The following is an 11,147-nucleotide window of genomic DNA, read 5'->3' as shown; positions in this document are numbered from 1 at the left end:
AGTAGCTGGGATTACAGGCATGCACCACCACACCCGGCTAATTTTGTATTTTTAGTAGAGACAGGGTTTCACCATGTTGGTCAGGCTGGTCTCGAACTCCTGAATTCAGGTAATCCATCCGCCTCAGCCTCCCAAAGTGCTGGGATTACAGGCATGAGCCACTGTGCCTGGCCTGCTGTCACAATTTGATATCCACATTTTTTTTTTTTTTTTTTTTTTTTGAAATGGAGCGTTGCTCTGTCACCCAGGCTGGAGTACAGTGGCGCGATCTTGGCTCACTGCAAGCTCCGCCTCCCAGGTTCACACAATTCTCTTGTTTTTTTTTTTTTTTTTGGGACGGAGTCTCGCTCTGTCACCCAGGCTGGAGTGCAGTGGCCGGATCTCGGCTCGCTGCAAGCTCCGCCTCCCGGGTTTATGCCATTCTCCTGCCTCAGCCTCCCGAGTAGCTGGGACTACAGGCACCCACCACCTCGCCCGGCTAGTTTTTTGTTTTTTTCAGTAGAGACGGGGTTTCACTGTGTTAGCCAGGATGGTTTCGATGTTCTGACCTCGTGATCCGCCCATCTCGGCCTCCCAAAGTGCTGGGATTACAGGTTTGAGCCACCGCGCCTGGCCAGGTTCACACAATTCTCTTGCCTCAGCCTCCTGAGTAGCTGGGACTACAGGTGCCCGCCACCATGCCCAGCTGATTTTTTTGTATTTTTAGTAGAGATGGGATTTCACTGTGTTAGCCAGGATGCTCTCGATCTCCTGACCTTGTGATCCGCCCACCTTGGCCTCCCAAAGTGCTGGGATTACAGGAGTGAGCCACCGCGCCCGGCTGATATTCACCTATTAAAACATAAAGTTATACTCCTACTTTATGCCACACCAAAAAAATCAGTGTCAGGTGAATTGGAAATCTGAATGTGAAAGACCAAAAAAGCTTACATGATAAGAGAACACATTTTTGATCATAGATGGGAAAGACTTGGGGTATTTTTTTCAGTATTTAACCATCTTTATTTCAACCAATGGCACTGACAGGTAAGTGGTCCTGTTAATACACACTGCAAGACCCAGACAAGGTGACTGTGGAGTCAAGTCTCTGAGCTGAGGCAGGTGCCCCATTGCTCCTTGGAGGTAAAGCTTCCAGAGTGGTGTTCACAAAACGTTCTGACTTAGATCATCACTCTAGGTGCACACAAAATAGTTGCAGCTTCAACACAGCAAATTGAGATGTGGTCCTTCCCCTGGAGGGGATTCCTGACTCAGTTACAGCGCAAATGGCTGAGTAGGTATATGAATAGATGGGAAAGTTTTATGATGCAATGCAAAGTCATACTAACCATAAAGGAGAAGAGTGATAAATTTGACCTTATTACAATAAGTAATTTTTGTTTTTCAAAATACGGTATTAATAGAATGGAATAGATTGACATATGATAGATTATATTTGCAACATATATAACTGACCAAAAGCTTGTAATCGGAAAGAACTGACTGGGTGTGGCAGCTCATGCTTGTAATCCCAATGCTTTGGGAGGCCAAGGCAGGAGGAAGGTTTGAGCTCAGGAGTTTGAGACTAGCTTGGGCAACATAGTGAGATTTCATCTCTCCAAAAAGTTTTTCAAAAATTTTCAGCTGCGATGGTGAGCACCTGTAGTCTCAGCTCCTGGCTGAGGCAGAAGGGTGACTTGAGCCCAGGACTTTAAGGTTGCAGTGAGCTATGATCACACCACTGCACTCCAGCCTGGGCAACAGAGTGAGACCCTCTGAAGGAAAAGGAAGGGAAGGGAAGGGGAAGGGAAGGGAAAGGGAAGGGGAAGGGGAAGGGAAGGGGAAGGGAAGGGGAAGGGGAAGGGAAGGGAAAGGGAAAGGGAAGGCAAGGGGAAGGGGGAAGGGGAAAGGGGAAAGGGAAGGGAAGGGAAAGGGAAGGGAAGGGGAAGGGGAAGGGAAGGGAAAGGGAAGGGAAGGGGAAGGGGGAAGGGGAAAGGGAAGGGAAGGTAAAGGGAAGGGAAGGGGAAGGGAAGGGAAAGGGAAAGGGAAGGGAAGGGGAAGGGGAAGGGAAGGGGAAAGGGAAGGGAAGGGAAAGGGAAGGGGAAGGGAAGGAAAGGGGAAAGGGAAGGGCAGGGAAGGGGAAAGAGAAGGAAAGGGAAGGGAAGGGGAAAGGAAGGGGAAGGGAAGGGAAAAGGAAGGGGAAGGGAAGGGGAAGAGGAAGGGAAAGGGAAAGGGAAATGGAAGGGAAGGGAAAGGAAAGGGAAGGGGAGGGGAGGGGAAGGGAAGGGAAGGGGAAGGGAAGGAAAGGGGAAAGGGAAGGGCAGGGAAGGGGAAAGAGAAGGAAAGGGAAGGGAAGGGGAAAGGAAGGGGAAGGGAAGGGAAAAGGAAGGGGAGGGGAAGAGGAAGGGAAAGGGAAAGGGAAATGGAAGGGAAGGGAAAGGAAAGGGAAGGGGAGGGGAGGGGAAGGGAAGGGAAGGGAAGGGGGAAAGGAAGGGAAGGGGAGGGGAAAGGGAAGGGAAGGGAAAGGGAAGGGAAGGGAAGGGGAAAGGAAGGGAAGGGGAAGGGGAAAGGAAGGGAAGGGGAAGGGGGAAGGGAAAGGAAGGGAAGAGAAAGGGAAAGGGAAGGGAAGGGGAAAGGAAGGGAAGGGGAAGGGGGAAGGGAAGGGAAGCGGAGGGGAAGGAAAGGAAAGGGGAAGGGGGAAGGGAAAGGGAAAGGGGAAGGGGGAAGGGAAGGGGAAAGGGAAGGGAAGGAAAAAGGAAGGGGAAGGGAATGGAAGGAAAAGGGAAGGGGAAGGGAAGGGGAAGGGAAGGAAAGGGAAAGGGAAGGGCAGGGAAAGGTAAAGAGAAGGAAAGGGAAGGGAAGGGGAAAGGGAAAGGAAAAGGAGGAGGGATCATAGGGTTTGGCTGTATCCCCACCCAAATCTCACCTTGCATTGTAATAATCCCCATGTGTCAAGGGTGGCGCCAGGTGGAGATAATTGAATCATGGGGGGGGGCTGTTTCCCCCACGCTATTTTCATGATGGTGAATAAGTCTCATGAGAGCTCATGGTTTTATAAATGGGAGTTCCCCTGCACAAGCTCTCTTGCCTGCCACCATGTAAGACATGACTTTATTCCTTATTCGCCTTCCACCATGATTGTGAGGCCTCCCCCCATGATTGTGAGGCCTCCCCAGCCATGTGGAGCTGTGAGTCAATTAAACCTCTTTCCTTTATAAATTACCCAGTCTTGTGAAACATGTGAGGTCAGGAGTTTGAGAACAGCCTGGCCAAAATGGTGAAACCCCATCCCTACTAAAAATATAAAAATTAGCCAGGCATAATGAAACACATCTGTAGTCCCAGCTACTAGGGAGACTGAAGCAGAAGAATCAATTGAACCCAGGAGATGGAGGTTGCGGTGAGGCAGTGAGGCAGTGAGCCGTGATCATGCCACTGCACTCCAGCCTGGGCTACAGAACAAGATTCAATATCAAAACAAAAAGAAAAATGTACCCAGTCTTGGATATGTATTAGCAGTGTGAAAATAAACTAATACAAGGGGAGAGGGAGAAAGGAAAGGAGGAGGGAAGGAGAGAAGAAGGAAAGAATTCCTAAATCAGGCTGGGCACGGTGGCTCACACCTGTAATCCCAGAACTTTGGGAGGCCGAGGAGGGTGGATCATTTGAAGTCTGGACTTTCAGACCAGCCTGGCCAACGTGGTGAAACTCCATCGCTACCAAAAATACAAAAAAAATTAGCCAAGCATGGTGGCAGGAGCCTATAATCCCAGCTATTTGGGAGGCTGAGGCAGGAGAATCGCTTGAACCTGGGAGGCGGAGGTTGCAGTGAGTCGAAATCGTATCACTGCACTCCAGCCTGGGTGACAGAGTGAGACTCTATCTCAAAAAATAAAAATAAATAAAACAAAAATAAAAAGACACATACTCTTTCACCTTTTTGCAGTGCATCTAATCACATATAATGCTCTGGTTTGTGGGGAATATAGCCACTCTTCTATCTGAAAACGTTACAATCGGAGGCACATAAATATTTAGATAAAGTGGTACATACATGGTTTGTAGGGCAAGGGTAGTTCCATTTTACAGGGTGAAACAAAGAAAAGTCTGTAACTGAAGAAGTGACCATGGGGCCTTCATGTTCAAGTCGGGCAGAGCAAGGAGGGTGGCTCCCTGTTCCTCATCAGCATTGAGGAGTGCAGGGCGAATTTTGGCTTTTCTGGAAGTGGGGCAGGCATTTTTACCCTCAGGAAAGGTGCACGGAAGCAGAAACAGCAGGTCAAAGTGTTGTGCCCGAAGTCGCGAGACCCCAGTAAGTGACCACCAGAGTCCAGAGTCAAAGCCAAATAGCCGGGGTCGCTTTATTACGAGTTCGAACCCGGACCTCTCCGCTTTATACAATGGCAGGTAAAGAGAGAGGCCCCGGCTGCTGTTTTAGGGTTTCTTTTATAGCGAGGTACAAACAAGTCACAGAGAAACAGTAGTTACAAGCTTATTATTGGTTAACATTTAAAGTTGAACATTCGGCAGTTTCTGGCTGGTTCCCGCCTTTTTCGCAACCTCAAACGGCTGGGGGTTTTCCAGATAAGTTGTTTGTGTAAGCCCGGGGGGTGGTCACATGCATGTATGTTGCAACCTCAAACGGCTAGGGGTTTTCTAGATAAGTTGTTCGTGTAAGCCCGGGGGGGTGGTCACATGCATGTATGTTTAGAATTTTTCCCTTAGGGGCTTTCTATCTCATTCCCCCCTTTTAGTTGTGTCTTCAAGAGCCAATCTTGGGTCTTATATGTCTGTTTCAATTGTTTTATTGATGATGGGTTGATACTGTGTTCTAAGGACCATTAACTGGACAGTGTTGATTCTATCTTTGACAAAGTTTATTATTCTGTTTAGTATGCATGGCCCTATGGTGAGGAGGAGGAGTAGGCTTAGCAATGGTCCTGCTAGGGGCATTGAGAGGGAGTACATGGAGGAGCTCCACCAACTATCAGCTGCGGAATTGAATTTTTGTTTTTGTAGTTCTAGGCTGAGTTTGTGTAGCTGTTGGACCCGCGTCTCTACTAACCCAGATTCATTTATGTAAAAACAGCAGTCTTCTTTGAGAAAAAGGCAAGTTCCCCCTTTTTCGGCAGTAAGCAGGTCTAGGGCGCGCCGATTTTGCAAAGTAACTTGGGCGAGGGAGGTCAGTTGCCTTTGTAATGAGGCTAGGGATTCGGCTGAAGCTTTCATTGCTATAGAGAATTGTTGGGAGAGCTTAGCGGTAGTAACGAGAGCGTGGCCTAGGGCTCCTCCTGCTAACCCTGCCGCTATTACGGATGTGGTGAGTGAGATACCGGCTACTAAGGGAAGAAATACAGCCCTTTTTGTCCTGAAGGAAGGCACGTAGTCTCCTTCTAGATATTCAGCAGGGGTTCGCAGGGTTAGTTGGGGAACTATTGTAACAGGGAGACATAGGAGGCTCTTAGTGGCCTGAACAGTGAGATTTTTATATAGAGTTCCATTACACCAGAAGAATGAGCCATGAGGGGCGTACAGAGTGGAGTTGGGAGGAGAGGTTATGTTGCAAAGGGAGGTGCTAGCGTTTGAATAGCAAAATAAAACCTGTGTTTGTTCGGGGTTTAAGAACAAAGGAACATCTGAGATGGGGGAGGATCCTTGGCTGGAAGTTGTTAGGGAATTATTGAAGGGGGCTGGGAGCAGGACGGCCGTCAGGGGTGGCTGTCCTAGGGTAGCGCAAAAGAAACATGCAGAGAGGTTTCCCAGACCGGTGGCGTTCGCGAGAAGTAACCCCTCCCTCAGCAGAGATAACCAGGAGAAAGGGCGGGAGGAGGTTAAAGTGGAGAGTTGTTTGTTTAGTTCTGTTTCCTGTTTCTGAATGTTAGCGTGGAGGGTGGTTTGGATCTGAACAAGTGAGCGCCATAGATAGAGGCGGCTGCTAGGCCACTTTGTCCCAGATGTCATGTACATGGCCCCCTTCTGTTGGGAGGTCCAACAGGAGTCCCAGGGATCCCAGATAACCCATGTATAGCCTGCGGCAGCTTTTAAAAAATTATGGGAATTCCACACTTGGCTCGAGAGGGTTTCTGAGGCCGTGAGAGTCTTGACAGTGTGGCTTTTACATGAGCTATAGGGGCAACCGATGCTTTGTTCAACCCATGTGTTTTTACAATAGGGGATTTGTTGGTCAAAGAGAAAGCAAATAGCTGGGGTGACTTTTTCCGGTTGTGCCTGGAAATCAGTAAAATTAACATAGATAGGAGAGCTACAACCTTGAGGGGGGCAATCAGCTGTGGCCAGAAGATGGCCTTGTACCTGTGTCTGAGCATAGTTGGTCCAATTCTCTGTCAGGAAAAAACGCCAGGCAAACGGGGATGAAGCCTGCTGTGCTTGGATTTTCCAGCTGAAGGCCCGCAAAAGCAAGAGCGTCACAAAGGAGATGGACACCATAATTACGGTTGTTGACGGCGCAGGGTGAGTTTTAAAGGATTGTCTTTAGTCCGGTCAATTGTCCAGGCTGCGGTTTTCTCTGTGGAGGGCCCGACGAAGTCTGAGAGGGGGTCCACTGGCTTGGCGTGGGTGTAGTGGATCCAGGCAGCGATTCCTTCTACCTTGAGTGCTGTTGGCGTGGTTAGGATCACCTGGAATGGCCCTTGCCACCTTGGTTCTAAGGTTTCTTGTCGGTGTCGCTTGACAAGAACCCAGTCTCCTGGCCGGATCTGGTGTGGAACGGGTGGAGGTCCTGTTTTGTATAGTTCTCTTAGTCTAGGCCAGGTTTCTTCATGAATTTTCTGTAAGGCTTGTAGGGAAAATAAGAGTTCAACACCATCATCGACATCAGATTTGATGAGATTGTCTTTTAGGTTAGGGACAATAGGGGGAGGTCTGCCATACATTATTTCATAAGGGGTGAGACCTCATCTGTAAGGGGAGTTTCTTGTCCTGAACAGGGAGTAGGGGAGAAGGACTACCCAGTTAGCGCCAGTCTCCATGGTCAATTTAGTTAGGGTCTCCTTTCATGTTCTGTTCATTCTTTCTACCTGTCCTGAGCTTTGGGGGCAATATGCACAATGTAATTTCCAATTTGCCCCGAGAATGGAAGCCAGACCCTGACTTACCTTGGCGATGAAGGCCGGCCCGTTGTCCGACCCTATCATAGCTGGGAAGCCATACCTGGGCAAGATTTCTGCTAGGATTTTCTTGGCTACGACTTGGGCAGTTTCCTTTTTGGTTGGGAAGGCTTCTGTCCATCCTGAAAGAGTATCTACAAAAACTAGTAGGTATTTGTATCCATATTTTCCTGGTTTTATTTCAGTGAAGTCAATTTCCCAATAGGCCCCAGGTCTATTTCCTCTTTGTCTTTTTCCAGTGGTTTGGGGTTGGTTTCCTGCATTATCGAGTTGGCATACTACACAATTTTTAGTCACTTGTTCAACTTTTTTAGAAGCATCTCTGATTTTTAGTTTTGAGTGTCTTATTAAGTCCAATATTCGCCTTGAGCCTAAATGGGTATTATGATGGATTCGTTCTAGTACCCGTTGTCCTAATTTGTCTGGGAGAATAATGTTGTTTTTACAGTCTTTCCACCACTTGTCATGGATCTGAGCCATAGGGAGCTCGCTTATCCACTGGAGGTCGCTCTCTGAGTACTCCAGGTTAGAGGGTAGCTCTGGGGGCACCGGGTCAGGCAGCTGAAGGGCTAGGAGCTGTGAAGGGGTTTGAGCCACATTTTTAGCAGTCTGATCAGCCAGGTTATTTCCCCGGGAGACCATGTCAGTTATTCTTTGGTGTCCTGGACAGTGGACAATCGCCAATTTTCTGGGTTCCCAGAGGGCAGCTAATAAGGCCGGGATTTCTTTTTTGTTTTTAATGTGTTTTCCTTCTGCCGTGAGGAGCCCTCTTTCCCTATATATTGCTCCATGTATGTGAGCGGTGGCAAAGGCATATCGGCTGTCAGTATATACCGTTAGTTTTTGGTCTTTCCCCAATTTTAAGGCCTGAGTCAATGCCACCAGTTCAGCCTTTTGGGCCGACGTTCCCGGGGGCAAGGGTTCTGCCCAAATGACTTTGGTTTCTGAGGTTACCGCCGCTCCCGCGTACCTTTGTCCTTGGTGGACGAAACTGCTTCCATCGGTGAACCAGACGAGGTCAGCGTCTGGCAGTGGCCGGTCCTGTAGGTCTTCTCTGACTCCGTGTACCTGGGCCAATATCTCGGAGCAGTCGTGGAGTGGGCTCTCCAAGTCCGGATTTGGCAGTAGGGACGCGGGGTTTAGGGCCGTTGGGGGCATGAAAGTTATTCTGAGGGGGTTTAGTAGCAGTCCCTGGTAGTGGGTGAGCCGGGCATTGCTAAGCCACCGATCAGGTGGCTGTCTGAGTACGCCTTCAATGGCATGTGGGGTAGTGACCTGCAATTCTTGGCCCACGGTCAGTTTATCAGCGTCTTTGACCATTAAGGCAGTGGCTGCGATTACCCAGAGGCAAGGAGGCCACCCAGCAGCCACTGAGTCCAGTTTCTTCGACAAATATGCAACCGGTCTCCACCAAGGACCTAAATACTGAGTCAATACTGCTTTGGCTACACCCCGGCTTTCGTCCACGTATAGGTGGAATGGCTTGGAGACATCAGGGAGTCCCAACGCAGGGGCTGATAGCAGAGCAGTTTTGATTTGTTGGAAAGCCAGCTCAGCCTCTTCTGTCCAATTAAAGGGCTGCTGCTCTTTTGTTGCCTGGTATAGTGGTTTAGCCAATTCAGCAAAGCCCGGTATCCAGAGTCTACAGAACCCTGCCGACCCCAAGAACTCTCTTACTTGTCGTGTTGATTGGGGTCTAGGGATACGTAGAACAGTCTCTTTTCGGGCATCTGTCAACCAGCGTTGCCCCCCTTTTAACAGGTGTCCTAGGTAGGTTACCTCTGATTTGCAGATCTGAGCCTTCTTTGCCGAGGCTCGGTAGCCTAGATTTCCCAGAGCCTTTAGGAGGCTTTCGGTTCCTTGTAGGCAGGCCTCTGGGGATTCAGCCGCTATTAAAAGATCATCAACATACTGTAAAAGAGTGATCTCAGGGTGCTGTCGCCGGTACTCACCCAGATCTTCGTGGAGGGCCTCGTCGAACAGAGTTGGGGAGTTTTTGAATCCCTGTGGTAGCCTGGTCCATGTTAGCTGGCCATTTATGCCCCTCTCGGGATCTGTCCATTCGAATGCAAAAAGTTCCTGACTCTTAGGGGCTAAAGGTAGGCTGAAAAAGGCATCTTTTAAATCCAGGATGGTGTACCACTGTTTTTCAGGGCTTAAGGTGCTTAAGAGGGTGTATGGGTTTGGCACAGTGGGGTGAATGTCCATGACTCTTTTGTTGACTTCTCTTAGGTCTTGTACTGGCCTGTAATCTTTACTGTTAGGTTTGCGTACCGGCAGCAACGGGGTGTTCCATGCTGAGTGGCAGGCGCGTAGAACTCCCTGATCTAGGAGCCGGCAGATGTGTGGTGTAATACCTTCTCTGGCTTCTAGGGGCATCGGGTACTGCTATACCCGAACAGGATCCGTCCCAGGTTTAACTTCAACAAATATAGCAGGACGGTGTTTTGCCAGTCCCAAACCTCCTATTTCTGCCCAGGCCTCTGGGAAGCGCTGTAGCCAGGGGCCGATATTCTGGTCAGGAGGTGCCGGTTCCTGATGGAGTCTATACTCATTTTCTAGGGCAATTGTGAGGACAGATATTGGCTTGTCTTGAGAATCGGTTACTTTGGGGCCCCCCGGTTGGAAATGGATTTGGGCTCCCATTTTTGTCAGCAGATCTCTCCCTAATAGAGGACAAGGGCTCTCGGGAATAACCAGGAAGGAGTGGGTTACCTCTCCCGTTCCCAGATTTACAGTTCTTTGAGTTGTCCAAGGGTATCTTTTAACTCCTGTGGCCCCTTGTACCCAGGATAAGTTATTAGATAATTTCCCGTAAGGCTTGACCAAGACTGAATGCTGTGCCCCGGTATCGACCAGAAACTGAACCGGGGACCCCTCCACTTGTAGAGTTACCCTAGGTTCGGGGAGGGGGTCCGAACCCCGTCTTCCCTAGTCATCTTGGGTTACTAATATTGATGAGGCCTTGGGCTGCCATTGTTCTTGCCCCAGTTGGCGCTGTTTTTTCTTGGGGCAATCTTTTACCCAGTGACCCGTTTCCTTGCAGTATGCACATTGATCTTTCTTTAAGTTGTGTCTAGGAGTACGCTTGGGTTGGGCGCCCTCTGACTGTAACTGTTCTTTCTGAACTACTGCGGCTAAGACTTTGGTCATTTTTTCAGTGGCCCTAATCTGTCTCTCTTCTGGGAGATCTCTATTATTGTATACTTTTTGGGTGATTCGGAGGAGGTCCTGGACTTGTTTTCCCTCTAGATCTTCTAATTTTTGGAGTTTCTTTTTAATGTCCGGAGCTGCCTGATTTACAAAAGACATGACAACAGCTGCCTGGTTTTCGGGTGCCTCCGGGTCCATGGGGGTAAACTGTCTAAAGGCTTCCATCAATCTTTCTAGATAGGTAGCTGGGCTTTCTGTTTTTCCCTGTAACATGGAATATACCTTGGCCAAATTGGTGGGCTTGCGAGCGGCAGCCCGGAGACCCGCCATTAGAGTCTGGCGATAAACGAGTAGCCTTCCCCTACCTTCTGCCATGTTGTAGTCCCATGCAGGTCTGGTCAAGGGAGAGGCAGCATTAATGAGGTCAGAGTTGGCGGTAGGTTGGCTGTCATCTCCCGGAACCAGTTTTCTGGCCTCTACCTGTATTCTTTCTTGTTCCTCTGTTGTGAACAAAATTCTGAGGAGTTGTTGACAATCATCCCAGGTTGGTTGATGGGTAAACATAACACTGTCTAAAAGAGCTGTTACTTTAGGGTTATCAGAAAACCGAGCATTCGGGGTTTTCCAATTGTACAGGTCACTAGTGGAGAATGGCCAGTACTGGAGTCTAGGGTTGCCCATGTCATCGGGGGGTCCTATTTCCCTCAAGGGGAGAGCCACAGTGGAATCAGGGGGGCACAAGCTTATTTCCCATTGAGCGTGTCCACGCGTCTGCCCTGCCGGCCCCCCAGAGTTACTTTCACTTTCAACAGCCCCGGCTGCAGCAGCAGCTGCTGCTTCCCGCTCTTCGAGGTCCCCTGGGGGGGCTGGGGGCTGAGGGCCAGGAGG

This window comes from Rhinopithecus roxellana, chromosome 15 (genome assembly GCF_007565055.1).
Source record: "Rhinopithecus roxellana isolate Shanxi Qingling chromosome 15, ASM756505v1, whole genome shotgun sequence".
Lineage (NCBI taxonomy): Eukaryota > Metazoa > Chordata > Mammalia > Primates > Cercopithecidae > Rhinopithecus > Rhinopithecus roxellana.
This window is presented reverse-complemented; position numbering follows the sequence as displayed.